We start from the raw sequence: 24,482 nt of genomic DNA, 5'->3' as shown, positions 1-24,482 counted from the left end.
TGCCGAACAGCAGTAGCCTGTCTACTCCCATGTTATCCACAGGGTAGAAATATTTTATTCCAATACTGTTCCTACATTGCCATTTCAGTGGAGATCTATCTAGCCCCATTCATTTTTGTTTGTCCCCATTCTGAAAAGTACATACAGTAGGAGCTATCCCATAACACCTTTCAGAAAAGTGTATGAAGATTCTAACTATGATTTCTATCCAAGAAGATGGAAGTAGTTTTCCCCCTTTCCGTCTGGGCACCTGGGATAAAGTTGGTGTTAATGGTGAGGAAGAGGAGAAGCAGGACCAGGGAGCTCTGGGATTCAGCAATATCTCAGCAGATGCCCGAACATCCAGTCCTGCCAGAGGATACCTCATGCCTAGAAAAAGTATTTGGGACCTATTTCAGCCAGGAGGCACATGTCGGTGCTGGATGGAACCACAAGCATAAGTGGCAGAAAAAATATTGTAGATTTTACCTTTGCACCAAAGGCTACTTTCTATACACATATACCTCTTTCCTGTATCCAGGCAATCAAAAAACATTACCAGAGTTCAAGGGCACATTCCAGTCAGGCAGCATGTGAAGCAAGGCCAGTGAGGGATGCAACCTGGGGTGGAGAGGGTGTGGATAAGGAGTGTGTGTGGCCTGGAGAGAGCCAAATGGAGAGCATTGGAGGGTTGCATTTTGCTACAGAGCTGAAGTTCCCCAGCCCTGGACTAAAACATAGTGCAATTGACAAATAATACTTATTTCTGTTAAAGAAGAGGAAATAGACCAGCTATGCAGAACACAGGTTAAAAGCCTTTCAGTTTTACAGTGTAGACAATAGGTGCCAAGTGTAACAGCTATTTCTGCTTCCAATTGCCAACCTTTGAAGACAGTTTAGAAATTGTAGCCAGTGCAGAATTAAATGACCAGATTGCTGATCAGGGCAAGACAGTCTGAACATATAACATCAACCCTGACATAACTTCATGGGCTGGCAATTAGTTTCTGGGTCCAATTAAAGTGCTGCTTTGACCTATAAAGCCTTATGCTGCTCAGGACCCCAATACTGTATCTCAAGGACTGTCTCACCCAACATCAACCAATTCAAATCCAGCATTCATCATCTGAGGACCTTCTCTTTGTTCCCCCTCGGAAGGAGGTGCAGAGGGCAGCAACATGAGAAGCGGTCTTCTCAGTAGTGCTTTCCCAATTGCAGAAGGACCTTCCCAGGGATGCACATTGAGCACCATCAGTATCTGTTTTTAGGTACCTTAATTTTCTGCTTATCTCTCTAGTGGGGTGGGTTGTGTCTGATCTGTTCTTTTATGCTTATTACCAGTGAGCATTTTAAGTTGTATTTACTTGTTTTTCTTTTCTTTTCTGGAAGCTTCTTTGAGTCACTTTTTGTGAAAAATAGTGAATTATGATTACTACTACTACTCAGAAAATAGGAAAGACTTGCCAAGCTTTTGTAAACACATCACTTTCTAAATTATTTTCTAAAATCAACTACAATGTCAATTTGTAGTAATTTAATTAAGATATCAGAACACTGAAAACAGCTTTATCTGATGGCATTTTGGCTTATTCTGCTTAAGAACAGAGACCTTTATTAGTGTATATTTGAAGATAAGTAATGTAGATTACTCATTCCCATCATCATGTTAGAATCAATCCAAACACTGGATGTCTGGGCTGGAAAGGCATGCAGAATATGCAAGCATCTGTTAAGCCACAAAGAAAGTTTGGAAGATGGAAAGAAAGAAAAAGAGGCCTTGATCTATCCTTTGATTGCACAGGACAAGCTTTTCATTAACTTGATAAATGCTTTCTCACAGACTCTTTCTGTGACACCGCACAGCCTCTTCTTATTTTGCAAAACCATTCCTAAATAGCAATAATTTCTAGAGTGCTTCCTGTGCTGATCTCATTCCTCTGGCTATGAAAACTTGAGTTCTCTGAACTAGTCTTGCAACTTCATGCTGCCTCCTCAATGACATTATTAAAGGAACAGTGTGTGGACAGTGGTGGCTGATACTCTCACTTAAGTGCTACAATATCAACACTGAACAGAGAGGAACAAATCAATTCAACAGAGGCCCCTGTAGGGCTGAGACTGGAGTGTAAAGTTTCAAGAGAACAACAGGTTCAAATTGCACATTATGCTTAACGTGTAGCAAGGTTTCTTATGTTTCTTTAATCAATTACAGTGGAGAGGATTCTTAAAGGAATCACAACACGTAGAAAGGAAGGTTTATCACTTCCATCCCCAGATGCGACCTCCTGAATATTGCCCCCTCCCCCAGTTTGGGGGGAGTTTCTACTGGTGCCATTTTCTTATTCTAAACCTTGTAGCTGCACAGTAATATTTTTGTGGGGAACAATGCAGTAGGAGGAGGAAGGGGCTCCATGCACTGTGATTCTAATTAGCAATCCCCCCGTGTTTGTCATAAATTAATTAAAGAAAAACAAGGGACAGAGCTGCATGCTATATATTAAGGTAACATGCAGTTAGTTTGGCACTGAGTATTCCAGACTGAAAAGAACACTGGACCCTCCAAGACCTCAAAGACTATTGTTGTATAAAACATACACTCTCCAACACCATCCTAGTACTATTACTATTTTGTATGCTTCATACATCTACACACCAATTTTTTTGAAGCTTCCTTTTTATTGTGTCTAAGAACTCTGGCAATGGTCTGTCCTAGCATTGCTGCCTCTTTTAAGTTGTCTGAACCTGGTACTGCCTGTGTAGACAGCACATGCTTAACTTTTAAGTCACAGCCCTTCCACAGAGGGAGGAAGAGTTATACTGTACTTGGAGAAATTGCAACTCTTTGACAAAATGTTACCTATTCATTAAATGCAACAAATATTGGATTTCATTTATTTCCAGAATCTAGCAACTCGCCTATCTTCAGCCTCAGTCTACAGCATCAATTACATTTTCCTTTTGTTCACAAGTAGGTTGATGCCCCAATTAAGCATGGTTATAGAAGCTCCAGGTATTCAAAACTTACTATGCCCCAAATCTTTCCAAAACAGCCCAATACACACCACCCATATTGTTTGGTCCTAAATATCTGAGCACTAACATCTAATGCCTTTGTGACATACTAGAGCTGCTGATGGTGTAAGATTTTTGAATAACCAGCTGGCTGAGCAGCCCACCTTCTATATTCTTAAGGATCCATTTCTGAGACCAATACACTAGATGTGTGAGTAACTCAAATTAGGACAAGTATAACATTTACCATTCTAAAACTGTAGAACAGAGTGCTGTACATAAAAATACTGATTTGTTTTACTGCCCTGATTTCATTCTTCTTCTAATTAGTGAAATAACCTTGTGCTGTTAGTTACAATTATCACCCCCATTTTAGCAATGCAAGGTCTTCAGGTAGGAGGCAACTGATTTGCCCAAGGCCACCTCATGTGTCCATGTAATGGCTAAATATGTTCATTCTAGGCCAAAGTCCAACATTGGCCTAGGAATTCTAGGCCAAAGTCCAACATTCTGCTTGTATCTCTCTAACACTTTAAGGATATTTTAGTTTCAGTAAAAAGTAGAGGAAAGCTTCACTGTATTAACACCTATGGCTGTGTTTCATTTTATTGTGCATTAACAGTTGAAAGCTCCAGTTTGCAGGCTGACAAACTCTGCAGTAAGAAAGTGTAACTAAACCTGTCAAACAAAATTTTCATCTTATATATTGATATGACTAAGTACTGTCTATCAGCAAATGGAATTTCCAACACAGTGCCTTGTGACATTTTCTCTTTCTTCATGCATTTTGCTCCTGTGGCTCTTGCTATGACTGAAAGCAGCAGGGTGATCGTCTCCGCAGTGGGAAGTGAAGCACCTGCTGCTGAGAGTAATGATTGTGTCTTTACTAAATCTTGGATCTATTCATGTGCATTTGACCACTTAGATATATTAACAGCAAGCTCTCCATAGGTTAAGTAGTTAAATACTTTGGAACACCAGCTGAGAAGCTGGTAGATGTCACCTTCAGCATCTATTAGGGCCAAGAATAACTGACAAATCAAGACTGCCCTTCCATTAAATATGGCAAACCAATCAAAAGAAAAATGATGACCTTTTAGCCACATTGCTTCATGGGAAGAAGAAAAAACAAACTTTCCATCTGCTAATGAAGTTTTTTTAAAAAAGTGAACTAAACATTGTTAATTGCTGTAGGCTGCAATTACTCCCAACACCTTCCTCAACAATTCTTTTAAATGGTCTCACTGGGATAAAAAACAAACAAACCTGTATTTACCTAACCAATATTAACTTTTTCCTTCAGTTATTTCAAATATAGCATTCTTAGCCTACACTATCTCTCACACTGTTATGGAATGGGGCCTCGAACCTCTGATTCTGGCTCACTATTGTCTACACAGACTAGCAATGGCTCTCCAGGGTTTCAGACAGGTAGTCTTCCACAGAACTAACTAGAGATATGGAGAACTGAACCTGGGATGTTGAACTACAGCCCTTCCCCAAAGCTTTGCTCTTAAAGTCAAGGCCCTGCTGATGTCAGGGTCTGATGTAACAATGCTAATTACAGACAATAAAATATTGGAAATTATGCTACATCACTAGTAGTTCTGATTAACCTTTGAGGCAGAGAGGATGTGTTACAATAATAAGTTTTGGCATGCTTTGAGGGTGGTTTCCCCTCCTCCGAATTGTCTTGCAACAGTGTTGTGTAGTCAGTTACCTTGATGAGAGTTTTAGCTGCCTGCACAGTGGCTCCTTTTTAAAAGCAAGTGCTGACCATCCCATTTCTAGACACCAGACAGACAGTGTAACTGTCTTTCTCATAATAAGTTTATAGAAAATAGAGATGATTCAGCTGGGAGTGGATTTACATAAATAAAACAGACATAGAACACCCTGGGGCAAAGAATTGATTCAATTACAAATTGGGGCAGTGGGGGGGGGGTACATTAAGTTTTTCAGTCTCTTTCTAGTTGATGGGCAACCCGTGGCATCCTGAATGCTGGTGTCAGCAGTAGACAGAAGCAAGTGAACTAAAACCTAATCCCAGCAAGATGAAAATGCTGCTGGCTGGTGAGTCCTATGGTATGGGTAGATACTTACACATCTATGCTGGATGAGGTTGCACTCCTCTACCACTCCCAAAAAGTATGTTTGCAGCTTATGGCTAATTCTGGATCTAGTACTTTTGGATAAACAGCAGCAATAGACAAAGGTGCTTTAAACTAGCTTATGGGTTCACCAGGTGTGGGCCTTTCTAGGGAATTTGGAGTTAGCCACAGTTATTATTGTCCTTAAAGTAACTTACATTTCTATAATATCTAGACATGCAGCTTCCCTTGAAGACCATCCAGAAAGTTCAACTAGTCCGAAGAATAATCCCCAGGAGTAGAAGACATCTGAAGGCAGCCTTGTATTGGGAAGTTTTGAATGCTTGATGCTTTACTATGCTTTTATATATGCTGTACACCACCCAGACCCAGCCAGATGGATGGGGTATAAATTATACACACACACACACACACACACACACACACACACACACACACACCACATTAGAGATCAGAGCACACATACAAGATATTTGAAATCTTAACTAACTATTTATCCAATCTCTGGCAGAATTCAAGGTGCCTAGCATTAAGCTTTAAAGCTTTTAGTGGCCCTGGAACAACACACCCTTCTCTCATATATATAAATACTTTTTTTTTAAAAAATGTAACTTTAACTTGATTTGTGCTTGACTATTGTGTATTTTGTGAAACATGTTGCTTATCTGTACATGTCAGGCTTGGCAGCCTGCAATTTTTGCAAGGTTTATTATAGGTTATGGAGGGAAATATGTCTTACCATGATGTACAGGGAATGTTTAACTTTATACCACTTAAGTGTAACTAAATAAACCCCTTCAAAGATGAGTCCTGTCTCACACTTGACTGCAAACGAAGGACATCATTTATCCTCTGGAGCCAATCTGTCTCACTAAAGATATATTTAAGTGCAGAAGATACAATGTCATCACACTTTTCTTTTCTTTACAAACAATGACAAAGGGGATAATTTGTTACTCATAGGGTTTAAAGAGCAAATTGGAGTAGTCAACATAATTATTGCCTTGTCCTTTTAAAAAAATGACAACGCAGTCCTCTTTAGATCATTTTGCATGAACTTATTCTGTGAAGCCCAATGGATTGAAACAAAAACAAAGGGCAAGATAATGCTTACTCTGTGGTTAGAATAAAGATCTTCACTAACATAATCCGAGGAAAGCTTGCCTTCTGAGATTCAAATAAATTATGATTAAGCAGATTTGCCAATATTTTGATATTTTGCACAATAGATTCTGCTTCTGAAATGCTTGAGTGTAGCACTGTGTAAGATGCTGTGTGCGTGCAAGAGAGAGATGCAAACTGAGGCTTCAGCCCTAACCTCCTGAAATTCTAGATCCACATTGCTTCTATGTTGCTTTTAGATTGGACTTCCTTAGGGTTGTAATTTAGCCTGTTATATACAACTTCTTGCCTACTCTGGATTATTCTACTTGCTTCTGGCCCTTTGGAACTTCAGCTGCTGCTTTTGGAACTCAACTCCTTACTTGTCTTGGATAACACTCCTTCTAACTTGTTCAGGTTGACAGCTTACGCCCCAGAGCCTGAGAACTGAACTGCTGCTGCCCAGTACTACCAGAAACCAAGTTTTTATAGGCCTCCCTGTGATTAAAGTGTATCATGATGATGAGTATATACCATCCCTAGTGGAACATACCAGCTAGTATTAACATCTCCTGCATAACTGAAGTAGTAGAGCCATTTATTGTTGTTTAGAATAAGTCATCACAGCTAGACATACTCAATACACAATTTTTAAACTCCTGTGTTATGTTTGTGTTTTAAAACTGCTTTCATGAGTTTTATGGCAATAAAAATAAATATGCTGCTCTACTTGTGAGTCATAAATAATACTTGGCTATGATCACAGAGACCATGGGAATTCTGCATTCTGAAACCAAATGTCTATAACACTTGACATTTCTGGATGTCAGCATCTGTTTACATGAGGAGTTTAGTAAGCAGTTGAACAAAAATTCACTGGGAGTTTTCAGAGCCATCCAAGAAAGCAATAAACAGCAAGCACCAAGATCCACAGCTTTAAATTAAAACTTTTTGAAGGGCTTTTCATTACTTTTCATTACCAGGGGTTTCATTACCAGGGGTCAGTGAAATGGAAACAAATTCATTCTTAAGTTTCCCTATGAACCCATAAAGTCCATTGTCAAGGGTATATTTTGTGCAGTGGCGTAGCTAGGCGCCTGGCTGCCCGGGGCGGCAAACCCAAAGGCTGGGGGCGGGATGTCCATCACACACATGCGTTGTGCGTCATGACGTCGCAACGCACGACACATGCGTGCACAGGAGGCATACGGCGCGGCGGCGCGGCAAACCCCGCGAGCAAGCCAGGGAGTGAGGCAGCTTCGTTTGCATTGGGGCTTCTCCTCGATGGTGGCTGCCGCATCGTGCGGTGGCCATCGGAGGTGGTCAGCCCCGCCCAGCCCGCTGCCCCCCGCCCAGCCTGCCGCCCAGGATGGCGCCCCCGCCCCCCCATTACTACGCCACTGGTTTTGTGTGCGTTTTTTAAGTGCTTTCCTGATCAATCTACCAATCAATTTATTTCGTTACAGGTTGGTAGCCGTGTTGGTCTGCCGTAGTCGAAACAAAATAAAAAAAATTCCTTCCACTGCCCTATATCTGATTCCCTACGACAGATATTAGCACCAGAGGAGCCTTCAGCTCACACCTCTTTCTCTCTCTCTCTCTCTCCATTCTAAAACTGCTTTGTTTGTCCTTTGCGCACAGGGACATACTCTAACAAACTCTGACACATTCCAGAGAGATCTCAAACTATTTCCTCACAATTAGCTCCCATTGAGAAACAACCTACCAACCATTCTGAGCTGTGAGCCAGCAATGGCTAGCCATCAGACATACCGATAGGCATTAGAAACAGCTGGACCATTAGAAAGTGTTTCTCATTGGCCAAGTCTAGGCACCTCCCTGCACGGTATTTGCCCCCATAGTTGCAATGGTGAATACAAAGAACGGGAACAAATATACTAATATTTATATTCCACAGCTGGGCCAAATAATTGATTAGTCCTCAGATTTATCCAACCCTCCCCAACAACTGCTCCAACCAAGTATAAACCAAAAGAATGGTTTCAGCACTCCCTTGGAAATCGTTCCATGAGTAATAGATATTGAGCCTTTCCTTCATTTAACTCCCTTTTCATGGCATGAAATTCATTCATTGTACTAAATGACAAAAACATGGTCATTATATAATGCTTTCACTTACATTAGAGGGCTGCTTAAGTCAAACCTCAAGTTCCATAATCGAGTTCTAAGTTCAATCAGTGGTTGTCTAGGATTGTACAGCTAGTCAACGGTACAGAAGCAGAGGAGAGTGAAAAGCGTCATCAGCAGGGGCAGAAGTTGGACTGAATCATCTCTATTTTCTATAAACTTATTATGAGAAAGACAGTTACACTGTCTGTCTGGTGTCTAGAAATGGGATGGTCAGCACATGCTTTTAAAAAGGAGCCACTGAAGTTGGACTGTCACAGTCTCCTTTAAAGGTACATAAACACATGTCACAACAAAATGTCACAATGATCCCTGTATCATTCCGTAACTTTATAGCTAGGAATCAGTCTGATATTTCAGAAATGTCATCATCAAAATGCAATTTATATGTAAAATGATAAAGACTTTTATTTTATTTTTAAAGAAAAAAGTGACTATTTGCTAAATGGCTAGAAATGACTCCAAACAGCATGCAGCTGCATGTAACAAACTCCATTATTACTCCTACAATATAGTCCTGGGAGACAGTTTTCTGATGTATGAATGGAGCTGCTTTTGTTATCTTTCTGGGATATTGATAAGTTTGCACTTAACAAAAGCAACTTGCTGGTCACAATTGTCGAGCTATTGATTTTTCTCAGCTACTTCTGCATTACCTTTGTTGCCTTTACTCTGCAAATAGTGATCCCTGTGGTGAAATAGCATTAGAGGGGCAGTATGATAAACTCTATTGTTGCTGAATGTTTCCCTTTGAAAATTTCCATTGGGATGGTGATGGTACTTGCTCATTGCTCTGTACACTTCCAATAATCTTACCCATTGAACACCATCTATTTTCTTGCCCAGATAGATGCAGGACTTGAGATTCTGAACAAAGTAAAATGCCATCCCGGCAGCATGGAACACAAAAGGGACTATAATTGCAGGAGCCTTTACATTCATACTACAAGACTTCATCAAGAGAATGAGAAAGTGTATCATGTCTGTGTTCCCATTGTTCAGTCATGCACAATGAATATTTATCACTCTGTGATTTTTCCAGATAGTCTGAGGGTGGGGGGAACTACAACCTTCAGAGCAACAAAATTGTATCGGAAAGCCAAACCTCAATTTTCTGTCTAACAAGCAGTCATCTATCTAATCAATGTAAAATAAAAAACAAATGTCAAATATATTTTTGTCCCTGTTTCATCAAAGGGCTTATAACATTCAGAAATAAAATTAGTGAGTTCATACAATCAAGATTCAGAGCATTATTTCAGAACTATTATTCTATGGTTACTACCCTTAGAAATATGCTTTGCCAAAAAAGGGTCCTATTTGTTTTAATAGAACTTCTTTTTTTGTAATGCAAACTGCAGACATGGTTTAAAATTTAAAGGTTTAAAGTTCCCCCCTTCACATGCTGGAGTCCTAATCCAGATCATGAGCCCCATAGTGTAAATTTGGAAAGAAAACTTAAGGATGACCTACTTAGAATAATAGAATTGTAGAACTGGAAGGGACCCCAAGGGTCATATAGTCCAACCCCCTGCAATGCAGGAATCCTGCTCACAGCTGTTCCTTCGGGGGCTCCAACCAACAATCTTCTGGTTAACAGCCAGATGCACTTATCCATTGCTCCACAGGAGGATTAACATTATATGCAGTTTGGAACTCAGGGGTAGTTGATGACTGCTACTCCTAATGTGCAAATGGACTTGACCATCACAGAAATGAGAGTACAGATAGAACTTTCGTATTATCTTAGATCATTTGAAACATAGCACTTTTCAAAGGAGACTGTTCACTTCCTCAGCTGTAGAGTGCCCAAGGAGCAGATAAGTTGAGGATGGTGTTCTTCTGATGGAAGGCATCCATGGAAAACTGCCTCCTACCCCAAACCACTGATGGATGTCTTCCCTCAATAAAAGGACACCAACAGAACATTTACATATATGTGATGACTAAATTTGCATCAAATAAAGAATTCCAGAGTTTATCAATCTTGTACTCTTCTAGTCTATGATGAGCCATAGTATTTTTGTTTCTTTGAAACCATTTGAATTTGATAGAGTGAAAATAAAACAAACTCACTATGAAAAGATAGATCTTGGACTCCCATATTATTTTATCAGTGCTCAAATGTTTTAATAAATGTTTTCCTGTAATGTTGTAACATTTAACTGATACCCCAGATCTTTATGTCCATCAAACTCAAGACTAAGAGATCAAACACATTTAACCTATTCAGAAACAAAGTTACAATAAGAGCTACAAGTTTAAGTGATGTTAGAAATGCAAACCAGATATGAAAACTATGTACAAGTCCTATAGCTGTATGGTACACTTAGGGGTGGCTCTTTCATAGCTCCTGTAAGTATGATGCACACATATCAGAACATTGGCTGAATCATGATCTCTTATAATGTGCAGATGAGCCAAAGCCTGCTCTGATGTAATATCCTTTTCATTTGCCATTATGTGCAGAGAACAATCCATCAAAAGTTAGTAGTGGTTGTCAAAATAAAGTCCCGCTGAAATCAATGGAACATAAGATAGCAGTAAATGAGACCTATTTCATTGTTTTCACTGAGGGTTATACATTACAGGAGAAGTATTGCAACCACTAACAGCATAGGGAAGTGACCAGAGCCTGTGCTCTGTAACTAAGCCATGGCCCTTCCACAATGCTGCCTAGTGCCTTTTCACCTAACTCATCTCAGTAAATGTACGCTCCTTTGAATCCTAGTGCCCAAATGGCATCACTAAGCATCTACTGTACTGTAATTCAATCTGTTAACAGACATAAATGAACCTAAGTAAGACTTGGGATAAAAAGGCACCCCGTGTAAAATATTCATATAGATATTTACGGTTGGGTGGCATTCAATACAGTGCAAAGTGGGGTTTGCACATGGGGAATTTGGTCTCCTTGTGCAGTGGGACTTTATCTCTTCTCCCCCACACCCTGGACCAGCTAAACCTGATCTAGGGCTTCCCATAAACCAGTTCTGGGTTTTCCCCCAACTTGCCAGAGCAAATTTAGGGGGCAGGGCGAGGAGAAGGGCGAAAGTCTTCCTGCATGAGCAGACCATTCTCTGCACACAACTTAGTTGAATCCTCCCTAATATATGTTGCTCAATATGCACACCATAATCACACACACCCTAAAATGAGATAATAATTGCACCTCCTTATTAATTTTGGCTATCAATACTGTAATAAAATACAATTGAGAACATTCAAATCAGGATAAAAAATAACATTAAACTGTATCTACAGGTCATCAGGCCATGGGAATGGGTCAACAGCCTGAACCAGTTATTACTTCCGTAGGTATGTTTACATTTGGTTTATTGTACTTGGCTTGATTTTCAGAGACTAAGAAAAACTCTTCCAACATGAGGATAACGACAAGTAAGCTGACATGGATTGTCCACGGAAATAGCTATGTCATCTGCACACATGGATTGTTTATGATCTTTGGAATGTGTCACCATGTTATATCTAGTTTCTCATAGGCATCTGGTTGGCCACTGTGAGAACAGGATGCAGGGCTGATCCAGCAGGTTTTTTCTAATGTTCTTAGATTGTCTCATGCTGCAATTGGCAAGCATTCTGCTGCCAATAGCAAAAAAAGGGGGGGGATGAAGGAGACAGCTCAGTTTAGTGTCACAGTATGAAAGAAAAAGGATTACTTAACAGAGAAGCACAAGTTTCATTGGCCCAAAATTCATTAAAAGCAACAGGGATTTTAAAAATCTCCACTTTCATATGTTTTTTCCACACCTCTAAGATGATTGATACAGTCTTTTAGCCACATTGATAACATAAACGGTTGTCCTCATGCTATTGGGCACTGTTCTTTTGGTAATAAATCTCCTTTGATCTGGATAGCTGAAACAAGACTGCGGGAATTTCTGTAGTTTGTGCTCTTAAATATCACTGTTAACAAAAACAAACCTAGAAAATTTCAGAACAGTTTGGATTCTGCAGGAACGTGTGCAGAGATTGTCGTGCACCTTGTTTCCCCCTCTTTCCCTTACAGTCCACACATAGGCACAGGTTCATGACTTCTGTTTGGTCAAGAAACATTATATTGAGTTCCAGGACAGTGGCAAGAAGGTAGGGATATAGGAGGCATGCACAGGTCTCCCAGTGCCCACCATGGTCTATATAAGTTGCATATTGTTATGTATTATGTTTATTATATTGTACTTCACTCTGGGATTTCATTTTTAAATGAAGAACAATTTAGAAATCTAAATAAATAAATCATTAAATCATTTAAAGATAGAGATTTGTGTGTGGGTGTGAGAGAGAAAGATGCTAGCTCCTCCAGAGAGGCAACTGATCATATAGAGAAATTGCATGAAATGTTATGAATATATTTTATAGTGCCCCCCCCCAGTTCTACCTTATCCCAAAAATGAACCATGATAATGAGCAGATCAGTTGCTTCAGTGAAAGCTCATGCATTTAATCTTTTATTCTTGCATTGGGAAACTTCATTTCTATATCAAAAGTCACGTAGAACATGGAAATAATAAAGTCTATGAATATAATGGGAGAAATCATCATATTTGTGTTTCTATATTCCCTTAATATGACATTTACAGAACTAACCATTACCTAGGGCCAAACTGTGCCTTTGCATACTTGTACACAGCTCTTCTTGAATTTAATGGGATTTGAATGCAAGTATCTCAGAGATGCTTGGTCCTCTTGTTACTATAGGAAAATGGAATTTTAAGGTCAAGTAAAGGTCAAAGTGACACTGTCACCAATTAAACAAATCTGAGCAAGTGCTATATTTCTTTTTAAACCAAACCCCACAATTCAGGCAATGCAGTTTGCTGTATTGAAATAATTGTGACCAGTAAATATTCCATCTATATGCATTCATTCCTCTACCTTTGTGTATGTGCTGACACGTGTTTAAATTCCTCATTCCAAGGGGTGGGGGAACTGTTCTTGAAATATATAACAAAACTGATCAAAACCCCATAGGAGTACTTTATTTCTATCTGATCCTTTCCCTACTGAGTTCAGCATTTATAGCTGTTTTTAGGGGGCACAGGGGGCTGCAGGGAGAGGAGAGGATGGACAACTTCTATTCCATGAATTTCCTAAAGCTAACACATCTTAGGATCCGAACCCAGTGCTTTTTTTCCTAAAAAAATCTTTAGGGGTACTGTACTCTCATTTTCCTACTCATACTGAAATACTGCCCCTCAAAGAGGCCAAACCTAGATTCACAAAATGTTTAGGGGTATGCGTACCCCTGCATCCCCCCAGAAAAAAGCACTGTCCAAACCATTTTATTCCATGAAAATCAACCAATAATTAGGTCAATAGCCATATTAAATCATTGTTGGTCTGTGTGAGAAATACATCTACGTTGTTATCTACCAACTGAGAAACAAATTAAATTGCCCCAATTGTTAATCTTAGTAACTGTAGTACTATATCTCACCTCAGTTGATCTGTGCTGCTACCACACACAGGTTATTGGGGGCCGGGCAGGGTAGGATCCTTATAATAAAGCTATTACATACAATCATGCCACGTTATAACAAAATAAAAGGCAGGGGAGGATGCTTGTATAGTCAGGCCAAGTTTGTTAAGGCTGTTCCTACAAGCTTTTCTATTTAGTAGAATCATGATGTGTTACACACACACACACACACACACCTGCATGATGCATTAATTATATGTATTGGATACCTCAGACATATATATACAAGACTCAAAAGTCACATCACACAATGTGAGCTTAAATGATAGTAATACTTTTAAGGTAGAGAGCTTGTTGACCTTTATGAATACAGCCGCTAAGGCAGTTGATAAGAAAGAGATGTTTCATTAAAACTGAATTGTAGTGTTCTCCTCCCTCCCTCCCTCTCTCTTTGTACCTTAAATCTTTACTAGCTCCATTTTGTAATATTAAAATCATTTACATGAATGATTATGGGTCTTGTCCTTAAACGGTTGCCCATTGCCCTAAAGAAAATGTTTATGACCTGAGCAGAATAATTATATTCTCCTATTAAATATCACTCCTTCAGGCCTAGTTATTGTTGAGGGTAAATGTACCACTTTATATGCAAATAAAATGCAATGAGAGTCAAATAAAAAGTTCTGCATACATCTACTGACAAATCATCTTATTATGTTTTACATTAACTGACAGAACATCTAGTGGGATGAAATGTTAATAGAGTTCAACAGGATGTTCCATATTGCTTTGCTCACATGAAATCCTAGTTATATGGAAGCCATGGTCTATGAAGGGAGGGGAGTTTAAATGTTGCAGACCCACCAACTCCAGTAGTCATCAGACCCCCTCCTTCAAACCCTTGAAGGGTTTTATTATTATTATTATTATTATTATTATTATTATTATTATTATTATTATTACCCACTCTTCATTTTAGTTCCCATTTCTCCTAATATACACATTTTACTGCAATATATATTATGCACACATTTTCTGTAATACAATACATTGTACATATAATTTTCACAAATGAGTGTATCTTTATGCACACTAATTTATGCATTCTTGTACATATTTCTTAATCAGAGAACTACATACAGAACTCAGAAAGGTGGACATTTCAAAAGAAAGATATGTATTGTTTCAGGTGTGTAAAATATGTAGGTGCACATTAAAATGTGAACTGAACAAAATTTCTTCCCTCATCCCTAGCTGCAGAGGGAAGGGAATTCAGTAGATCTCAGTCCTGGCTGGAAAAATAGTTAGGATCCGTCATAATTTTTATTCAACACCTGATCAGAAACATCTTGATTTATACAAAGCTCCTTCTAATATTGTGAAAGTGGGTTAGAGGGGGAAAATGCTAAAATTGTTCTTTTTAGTGTGGTAGAGAGACCACTATATTTCACTATATTTCAGACGAGAGCCTTTGATTTCAAGATAATGTACTGATTTAATCACCACTTTCCAAAACACAAAGCATCCAATCACTTTCCCCTCCTCTTTTGTTCATTTTTTTAAAAAAAGAACAGTTGCTTTTCAATCTATCTGTGCATGATTTTCCACCCACAAGTCTCACCCTATATATGGCAATTCTTTTCCACTCCCACCAAGCTTATTTTTGTAACTATATTGAAATCTTATGCATAATGATGGAAGGGTTGCTATGGAGATTGTGTGTGATTTGTCATGAGGAAAATCTATTGTGTTTGAGATCATTCTCCACATTAATGACCTGAGAATATTTTTGCTTTCATCCTCAGGGGATTAGGAAGAGGGAGGGGAAACTACCTACATAGATCTCAAGCCCTACAAACAAAATAAAACCTTATAAGCAACAATGGGTGTTAATAGAATCATAGTTTTAAAGGGGTCATCTAGTCCAACCCCCTGCAATGCAGAAATGTCAACTAGATCATACATGACAGATGGCCATCCAACCTTAAAAGCCTCCAGTCATCATCCTTTTTAGAAGAGTCCACTGCCTCTTGTGGTAATAGGTTCCACTGTCATGCAGCTTTTACCATCAGAAAATTCTTCCTGATATTTACTCAGAATCTCTTTTCCTGTAACTTGAATCCATTGGTTCAAGTCCTGGCCTCTGGAGGAGAAAACCAGCTTGCTCCATCATCCATGTGACATCCCTTTAGATAATTGAAGATGGTTATCAAATCTCCTCTCTTCCATATTAAACATACCTGATTCCCTCAACTACTCCTCATAAGGCTTGTTCATAGCTGCCAAGTTTTCCCTTTTCTCACGAGGAAGCCTATTCAGCATAAGGGAAAATCCCTTTAAAAAAGTGATAACTTGGCAGCTATGGGCATGTTTTCCAGACCCTTGAGCATCTGGGTCACCCTCTTCTACCAAGTTTCAGCTTGTCAATATCCTTCTTAAACTGTGCTGCCCAAAACTGGACACAGTACTCCAGGTATGGTCTGACCAAGGCAGAATAGAGTGGTACTATTACTCAACAAAAATTACTTCCCTTGATCTGGACACTATACTTCTGTTGATGCAGTCTAGAACAGCTTTCGCTTTTTTTGCTGCTGCATCACACTGTTGACTCATGTTAAGCTTGAGGTCTGCTAAGACCCCTAGATCTTTTTCACATCTTTGCCTTTACTGGCAATCCACATGTACTCCATCTTATATTTGTGCTGCTGGTTCTTCCTGCACACAGAGGCTAATACTATCACTTACAGATGGTATATAATTAAGCATTTAAGAGTCTGTGGTCTCATGAATCCTGTATAAGAAAATTTTGAAGTGTCTTCACAATTATTTTCTCCTCTTGAAATATCTTGAAACACTGCAATTAAACTGGTATGCATCTACTTAAGGTGACAATCTCAATCTATATATGTGAAGTCAGGAAACTCTAATATACAATGCCCTCAATCCATGCTGCATTTGCCATAGATAGATGATAGATAATAGATATATGGATTACTGCATGCCACTCAGAAGCAATTCAGGCCATCCAGTTTGCACCAAACAACAGCTAAAAGCTTAGCTTCAGATTACAACAAGGTGGCATTTTTTTTCTCCCATACCCTACACACCATCTGAGGCTCAGGGCAATCTAAGAGAAAATGCATATTAAATGCTTAGAAGCACTAAAGAAAAGTCAAGCTCCACGTTTTCAAGGGTGACCATAGCTTTCTCAAGAGACTGAAGTCAATCCCTTAAAGAGAAAGATAATAACATGGAAGGGAGTTTCCGAACATGGAAAGATATATGGATTGGAACATTACAGCTATCCACTTCAGCTAGTGAGAACTCAAAAGTTTAGGATCCATTTAATAATGCAAAAGCTATGTCTAGCTCAAACTACATAAGCATTCCCTAAAATAGCCAACTGTTTTATGATATACTTGTTTTGATGCACAACAGTCTCCATGGCAAGAAAAAGACAATAGGACAGATCAAAACTAAGTTAGTTGACTTGGCCCATTAATTTCATTGGGACCCAAGTTTGCCTAATCTAGATCTAATCCAATAGATGTGTTTGTTTATTTGAATGCATATCACACTCTTATTCAATGGGCTCAGGGAGCTTATTTCATTTTAATTATTTTATATTTTAAACCAGTAAAAGATTTCAAATAAAAATACTCTAATTAATTTCAGACTGGTAGCCATATTAGCCTGATATGGGGAGGAAAAAGCAATACAGATTCTGGTGAACCTTAGAAAATTAATAGACTTACTGTGGCTTAAGCTTTAATGTTCCAAAAACCACGTCGTCTGTTGCATATATGCTTTACGAAGAGTACCCTAGATTATAGAACTATTACTCTTTAAAAGTACAAGACACTCTAATATTTGAACATTTCTATTCCCCTTGAGTTCTACTATTCCCTTTCATCATCCTGAACACATATTCTACAAATTAAATACTGTAGTCAATGAAATAAATTTGAAATTAAATATCCTTCCTTCAATTAATTTATTAATGTTGCAGTGTCTACATCAGTCTTCCTCAAGCAGGTGCCCTCCAGATCCTTCTGGATATCATTTCCCCTCATCCCTGACCTTTGGGCATGCTTGCTATGGTTGATAGGAGTTGGAGTCCAACAGCATCTGAAGATCAAGTTGGGGAAGTCTGCTCTATATAAACTAGATGCATCTGTTAAAGTGGCTCTAGCCAGCAAAAGCATATGACATGGTGATTTGTCAGTATTTTAAGTAAAGTGCCACAGGACTCTGCTGTTTTGCTGCAGCACAGATTAGCACTAATTATATTTGGAGGAAAAATTAGACTAGCACTGCTACTCTTCTGGATTTTTTCCTAGAATATTTTTTCAGGCACTGATGGCATTTCAGCTTTGTTATAAAAACATTAAGTGAATAGCATTCAAGATTGCAGAGCCCTAACAAGATTATGTGCCCTAACAAACATTTCATAAATATGACTATGGCTGCAACCCTTAACCCACCGACCTGGGAGTAAACCCTACTGAACTCAATGTCTCTTACTGCTGAGTAGGCATGCATAGGATTTACAATATAAATGAATGGCTACAGCCAGTTGGTAATATTTTGCAGGTACACAAATATCTGTGAACTTTTTAGAAACATAATTTCTGGAATTGGGATGCTACTGCAGTGGGATCAGTGGGCATAAATTAAAGAGAAACATAGGCACATACAGGGCAATTTCATCTATTTACGCAGCAATCTTATACACACTCAGTCTGACTTACTTCTGGGTACACACAGGTAGGGTTGCCCTGGTGATCACACTTGTATGTCAAGTTGCCTAGGGTATCATCCATAGGGTCATTCCATCTTATTACATAATAACTGACCCAAGATAGCTCTTCAACTTCACATATAAAGTCTGCTGGTTAAACTTTTTGACTTCCCTAAAATCCTTCAGATTTTGGTGACGTTTCAGTGATGACTCTAGCAGCTAGAGTCTGGTCATGCCTGAGTAGCTGAAACTGAATCTTCATGATACCCTAACACCCTAGCTCAGGGGTAGCCAATGTGGTGCTCTTGATTTATTTTGGACTACAGCTCCCATCACCCCCAGCCAGCATGAACAATGGTTAAGGGATAATGGGAATTGTAGTTTACAACATCCACAGGGCCCTAAGTTGGCTACCCTGCCTCTTAACTCCTCACTGCACTGGATCTCTCATGAGCATGTTTTAGTATTTGGAAAGCATAGTTTACTAGATTTCTAGGGAGCCAGTCAAAATGCTGCACTACTACATTTACATTATTACATTAAACTACATATTCAATGTTACTATGAAGCATCTTATACACATACATACATCACTAACGTTAGATTAGCCTGGCCAAGTACTATTCGAGAAAATATAAAATTGCAACTTTATCTCCTGAATTCTCTGCTGAAGCAAACCTACTGATGAGAGAGGGAAAGCTACAGGAACAGTAACTTGGACTGGCAATGAGGCCTTAAGCCAAAAGACTCCAGTATCATTTTCATGTTTCATGGTAATCATCTGCCTTGGACTTTAAAAGCATGCCTCATCACCTTTATTGTACCATTTCAGAGCACCTTCTTGCCCTTTACCCTTTATAGACTTTTTCCCAGTGTAGCTGCTTGCTTAAACATCCTTCAAAGTGCCATGAAATGTGAAAGATTCATTAAAATATACAGTGGAACAGATGGAGAAGTGCCGCTTGGGGCAAATAATGAATTTAGGATTCAGAGCAGACATCATAACAACATACACAAACATATGTTCACCTACCGTAATAATGCTCATCTTTTGGACCTGTAACCTTTTAACGGCACAATTAAGGGTAGTAAATTTCATAGAAAACTGCTAAATTAAAAGATCATTTACGTTTCTTTCCATCATATCTGAGCAGACCTAATTTTCACACCTAATCCTCTGTGTCTAGCTGTGGAGCAAAGAGTGGCTTGGGTCAGCTTTTTGACTGAGGCACTGTGTGCAGCACAAACAGCCATTCCCATACCACAATGCTGTGTATCAGTCATGATACCATTAGAAAATGTGGCAGACGCACACCAGGCCTTCAGGACTACATTGGCAAAATGAATTAAGGCTGACATAAAGATAAACTCTCCCAAGTTATTTACATACCCCACCTATTTTCTGTTTTGCACATTTTTGGCAGGCCTGCCAGAGCCATAAAGTTGAATGTGCCTCCATGGGCGAAGTGACCTTTCCAGGGTACAAGCCTGGGTAGTGTGTATAAGAGGTCCTGGGCTGCCCAGACAATAGGATCCCTGTTTCGGCCTTGCTGATGTGGTTCAAAGGAAAGCAGAGCAATACATTTGACTCCAGGTTGGCAGCAGGAGTTGCTGTAAGGAGGTGTACAAGGCGCTATCGAACCGCCTTACAGACTCCACTGTGGATTTGTGCAGGGTTTGAATATCACTTGAAGATATTCTGCAAGGCAGCAGAGGTTTAGGATGAGAGCTTCTTGACTGCTGAAACCGCTATTGGTGTTGTCCGCTCAGTCCACCAGAGCCTGTCTTCACATGCAGGGGAAGTCCCTGACTCACTGAGGGTTTGAGATCCATCACCTATGCTCACCTGGATGTAGCTGGCCAGCTGAAGCCGTTCCTAGAGTGTGGTTGCTGTCGCATGCTGACAGCTTCTTGGACCCACATGTGACAGCTATGTGTAGGGTGTGGATCAAAGATGAACAAACTACCCTAGAAGAAGCACAACGTGTCCCCCCTCACAATTACTACTCTTCCCTTAACACCCCATTTGTGTGAGTGTGTGTGTGCGCACACACACACATGAAAATAGAAATGATCTTAAATAAATATTTTGCTACAATGGGTAAGTAGATTAGGCAGATCCTATTTCTGCTATATTTTGTACTTAAGTACAGATTTTTATTTTAATGTACATGTACCATGAAAATTGTGAACGGCAATTTACCACTTTCTCCTTTAAAAATACATGGAGGTGTAGTTTTTCCCCAAGTGGCTGCTTCATGGATTTTGAAGGAAAGTGTCAATTTACACAAAACATGTACCCTTCAAAAATAACACTGTGTGCTTGTATTTTGTACTCTGATTATATCTGTTCCCAAGTACAAAAGATCATGTGAGAAGTTCCCCTGAGGCACTACTTTGCAAAGTACTTGGGCTATCGGAAACCCGTCCTTGATTTATTTTGACAATCTTCTTCTGACACAAACAAGGTAAGCGGAGGGGTGTTATGAGAAGGTATTTTAATTTGTGTGATAAATTGTTAGACTCGATTAGGTTTAATGAGTATCATCAGTGTATTCTTAGAATAGTTTTTAAAATCCTATCAAAGACTGATATAAGCAAATTAAGCAAATTAATAGCAAGAATCCTGTGCATCTGCAGGATATAAGGGACTTAATAAAAGCCCACTGTAAAAGTATATTTTTGTTTCTTGTTGCTTTAATTATGTATTCTAAACTGCTACTTTCCCCCAGTTTCCACTGTTTGAACAGACTGGAAAGGCCTAGTTTTGGCCTAGAATCGGCCTTGACTAATGAGCTTCTCTAGCGTACAGATGGGGGAGTACAACCCTTCCATCAGGAACCCCTAGTGACTTTTGATGCCATTGACCATGGTCTTTTCATCTACAGGAGTTGGGGTTTGAAAAACATTTTTTTACAGTGGTTTGGCTCCTGTTTGTATGTCAGGTCTCAGAATATAGCTCTGTGAGACTGTGTCTACACCCTGGCAACTTAGCTGTGGGGAACTGCAATGCTCTTTATCTCCAGTGCTTTTTAACATCTATATGAACCCTTTGGGGCAGTTATCAGGAGGTTTGGGATTCTATTTCTCCATTTAAGATGAGCCAGGAGAGTTTGTGCCAATTCCAAACCAGGGTCTGCTGGTGGTCAGTAGATTAAAGCTGCTTAAACAGTGACACTGCTAAAACAGAGACATTGTGGGTGAATGGTTCCCAGCTCCAAGATTCAGGGACTTTGCCTGTTTAGATGAGGCTGCACTCCCTCTGAAGGAACAGGTAAATGGATAATGAGGAACCATCTTTGGAACTATCTTTGTCTATGGAAACCCAGGTGGCCTTAAAGGCAAGAAGTACCTATCACCAGCAACAACACACTTTTGTGGAACTCTAGGAAGGTGAGTAAAATGACTGGTTTGTGGAGGAGAAAGGGAGAGAGAAATATTTTAAAACAGATCTAAAGCATTGGGGTAGGGTGGATCTCTGAAATGGGTGTTTGGAAAAGCTACTCATATTGAAATACTGCCCCTTAATGAGTCCAAACATAGACTTACAAAATGTTTAAGGCATTTTTTTCCGTGTACTCCCAGAAAAAAGCACTGAGTAGAAGCAGCCCATACACCCACCTGGAATTAAAGCAAGGCTAACAGGTCTGCTATCTGAATAAGTGTGCATGCACACGAAAGCTCATACCAATGACAAACTTAGTTGGTCTCTAAGGTGCTACTGGAAGGATTTTTGTTTTTGTTTAGTCTGCTATGTGTCTGGGTTTGTAAAGCACAACTAACATGCCCATTATGTTTTCTGCTGCAGAATACATTTGTGCAACTCCCTTGTTTTATCCCATACAGGTACTGTATTGACTGCCCATCTTCAAGAGTGTATTTCAAGAGCATTATACACATTTAAGTGCTTGTTTGCCTTCTGTGAACAGAGGAACCTTCAGACTTGTATTTTTCCCCATCTGCCACTTTTCAACAACACAAAGGGTCAAATTGCTTCTCCCCCACCCCTCCTCTCCCACCCCTCTTCTTCCTGAACTTATACTGTACTCAACATTAATGTCTCCTAACAAATGTAACTGATCTGTAGAAAAGACTGTACAACTTCAAAAAAGAGACAAGGCACGTACTTTTGTAAACCAAGAAAATATTTAAAAGAGAGAGAGAGAGAGACGTAACTTGCAACTGATGAAGTTCTTGATCATGTCACATGCTGTCTTTTTTGTTCACAGACCATTCCAGATGGATGGCGTGGTGAGAATGAAGGAAGTAGATTTGAACTCTCAAGTATTTGCAAGCCCTCTTGCAAGAGCTTGCGATGAATGAAAGGAGCAAGATGTTGCTTACAAGCTGCCAGGTTCAAGGAGATGACATGTAGGCAATACATGACATTTAAAGGCTTCTAGTGAGATTTGTTTACTTCACACGTTACAGTGTAATTGGGAGAGAGATCAACAGCTGGCATCTATCATATATCTGAATCTTAATGCCAAGGATTTTGAGAGGCCCTCTTGAGACTGAAAACGACTGCAGATAGGTTCACAGTGTCCTTCAAGTGGTAGCATTAATTTGTACTTTGAAATGCTTATCTTCCACTTCAACAGATTATCATCTTTTCATCTTTGACTCTGGTTGGGAATAATGATTCAAAAACACTTGGGATTGGGCTGCCCAACATTTAAAAAACAAGAGTTAGTTACTAATTAACAAATAGCTAAACTGTATAGCCTTAGGACCAGTTTGCAAATGCTCCATCACAAAAATAACATGCATGTAGTGGGATAGTAGACCCATGTTCATGTCATGTGTAACTTGTAACTACCTGGCCAATTGCACTAGACTGCAACTGTGGAGTGCAATCCATGCAAACAATAATGTCCTACTGAAAAAAATCTAACTTAAAACATTTGTCATGGGAATTAAGTATTGTTTTCCTGGCATTGAATTTATTCAGTTCAGAATGAATTCTAGCAACCAATTTTATCTCTGGTTCCATTCATCACTGGAATGTGGTCCTGGAAGTTTGCTCAGAAAACAATGTGACCCCCAGGCTGAAAAAGGTTCCCCAGCACTGGCACAGAGGATGAAAGTGACTGTATCTGCTGGCCCAGTGCTTGACCTGTATGCACGATCATAAATCATGGAGGAATCAGCGTTCCCGGTTATAATATGCACAAAGCTCAATTTCATTTTCAGGTGAATACACAAAGGATGGAGGCCTGCCAGCAGACATGATCTCCCTTCCTCTCAAGTTTGGTGAAAAGAAAGAAAGAAAGAAAGAAAGAAAGAAAGAAAGAAAGAAAGAAAGAAAGAAAGAAAGAAAGAAAGAAGAAGAAGAAGAAGAAGAAGAAGAAGAAGAAGAAGAAGAAGAAGAAGAAGAAGAAGAAGAAGAAGAAGAGGAAGAGTAGTTTGGATTTGATATCCCGCTTTATCACTACCCAAAGGAGTTTCAAAGCGGCTAACATTCTCCTTTCCCTTCCTCTCGCACAACAAACACTCTGTGAGGTGAGTGGGGCTGAGAGACTTCAAAGAAGTGTGACTAGCCCAAGGTCACCCAGCAGCTGCATGTGGAGGAGTGGAGACACGAACCCGGTTCCCCAGATTACAAGTCTACCGCTCTTAACCACTACACCACACTGGCTCATATAAGATGAGAAGGGGGATAATTTTAAAGTCGAATAAATATTGTTCCCAGCATACTGAAAGACTGCCAAATGGTAGGACCCCAACAATGCACACTCTCCCGACAACACCCTCATCAGCTCCTGGGCTAGTCACAGGTGCCTCACTAACATTGGCCAGGTATTTGTTCTCATAAATGGCACTATGCACAGCTGGCCCAAGTCATTTTGCTGCCTGAGGTGAGGGCCAAAATGTTACCCACTCACATTCCATGTACAGAATATGGCTGAATCTCACTTCTACACATGCAACAGGGCAGTATATTCCACCG

General features: G+C 39.6%; 1 protein-coding gene and 1 long non-coding RNA gene across 2 annotated transcripts in view; one reads left to right on the top strand and one right to left on the bottom strand.

Moving 5' to 3' along the window:
- Positions 1–6,295, top strand: part of LOC118092377 (uncharacterized) — a 36,422-nt gene extending 30,127 nt beyond the window's left edge. The window contains exon 3 of the long non-coding RNA XR_004693511.3: positions 5,317–6,295. This is a non-coding gene — a long non-coding RNA (uncharacterized LOC118092377). The remainder of the gene's footprint in view (positions 1–5,316) is intronic.
- The window catches only part of NCKAP5 (NCK associated protein 5), a 492,200-nt gene that overhangs the window by 375,662 nt on the left and 92,056 nt on the right, over positions 1–24,482 (bottom strand). The gene's annotated exons all lie outside the window — the stretch shown is intronic.

The sequence above is a fragment of the Zootoca vivipara genome, chromosome 1, assembly GCF_965207765.1.
Source record: "Zootoca vivipara chromosome 1, rZooViv2.hap1.1, whole genome shotgun sequence".
NCBI classification, from domain to species: Eukaryota; Metazoa; Chordata; class Lepidosauria; order Squamata; family Lacertidae; genus Zootoca; species Zootoca vivipara.
This window is presented reverse-complemented; position numbering and strand designations above follow the sequence as displayed.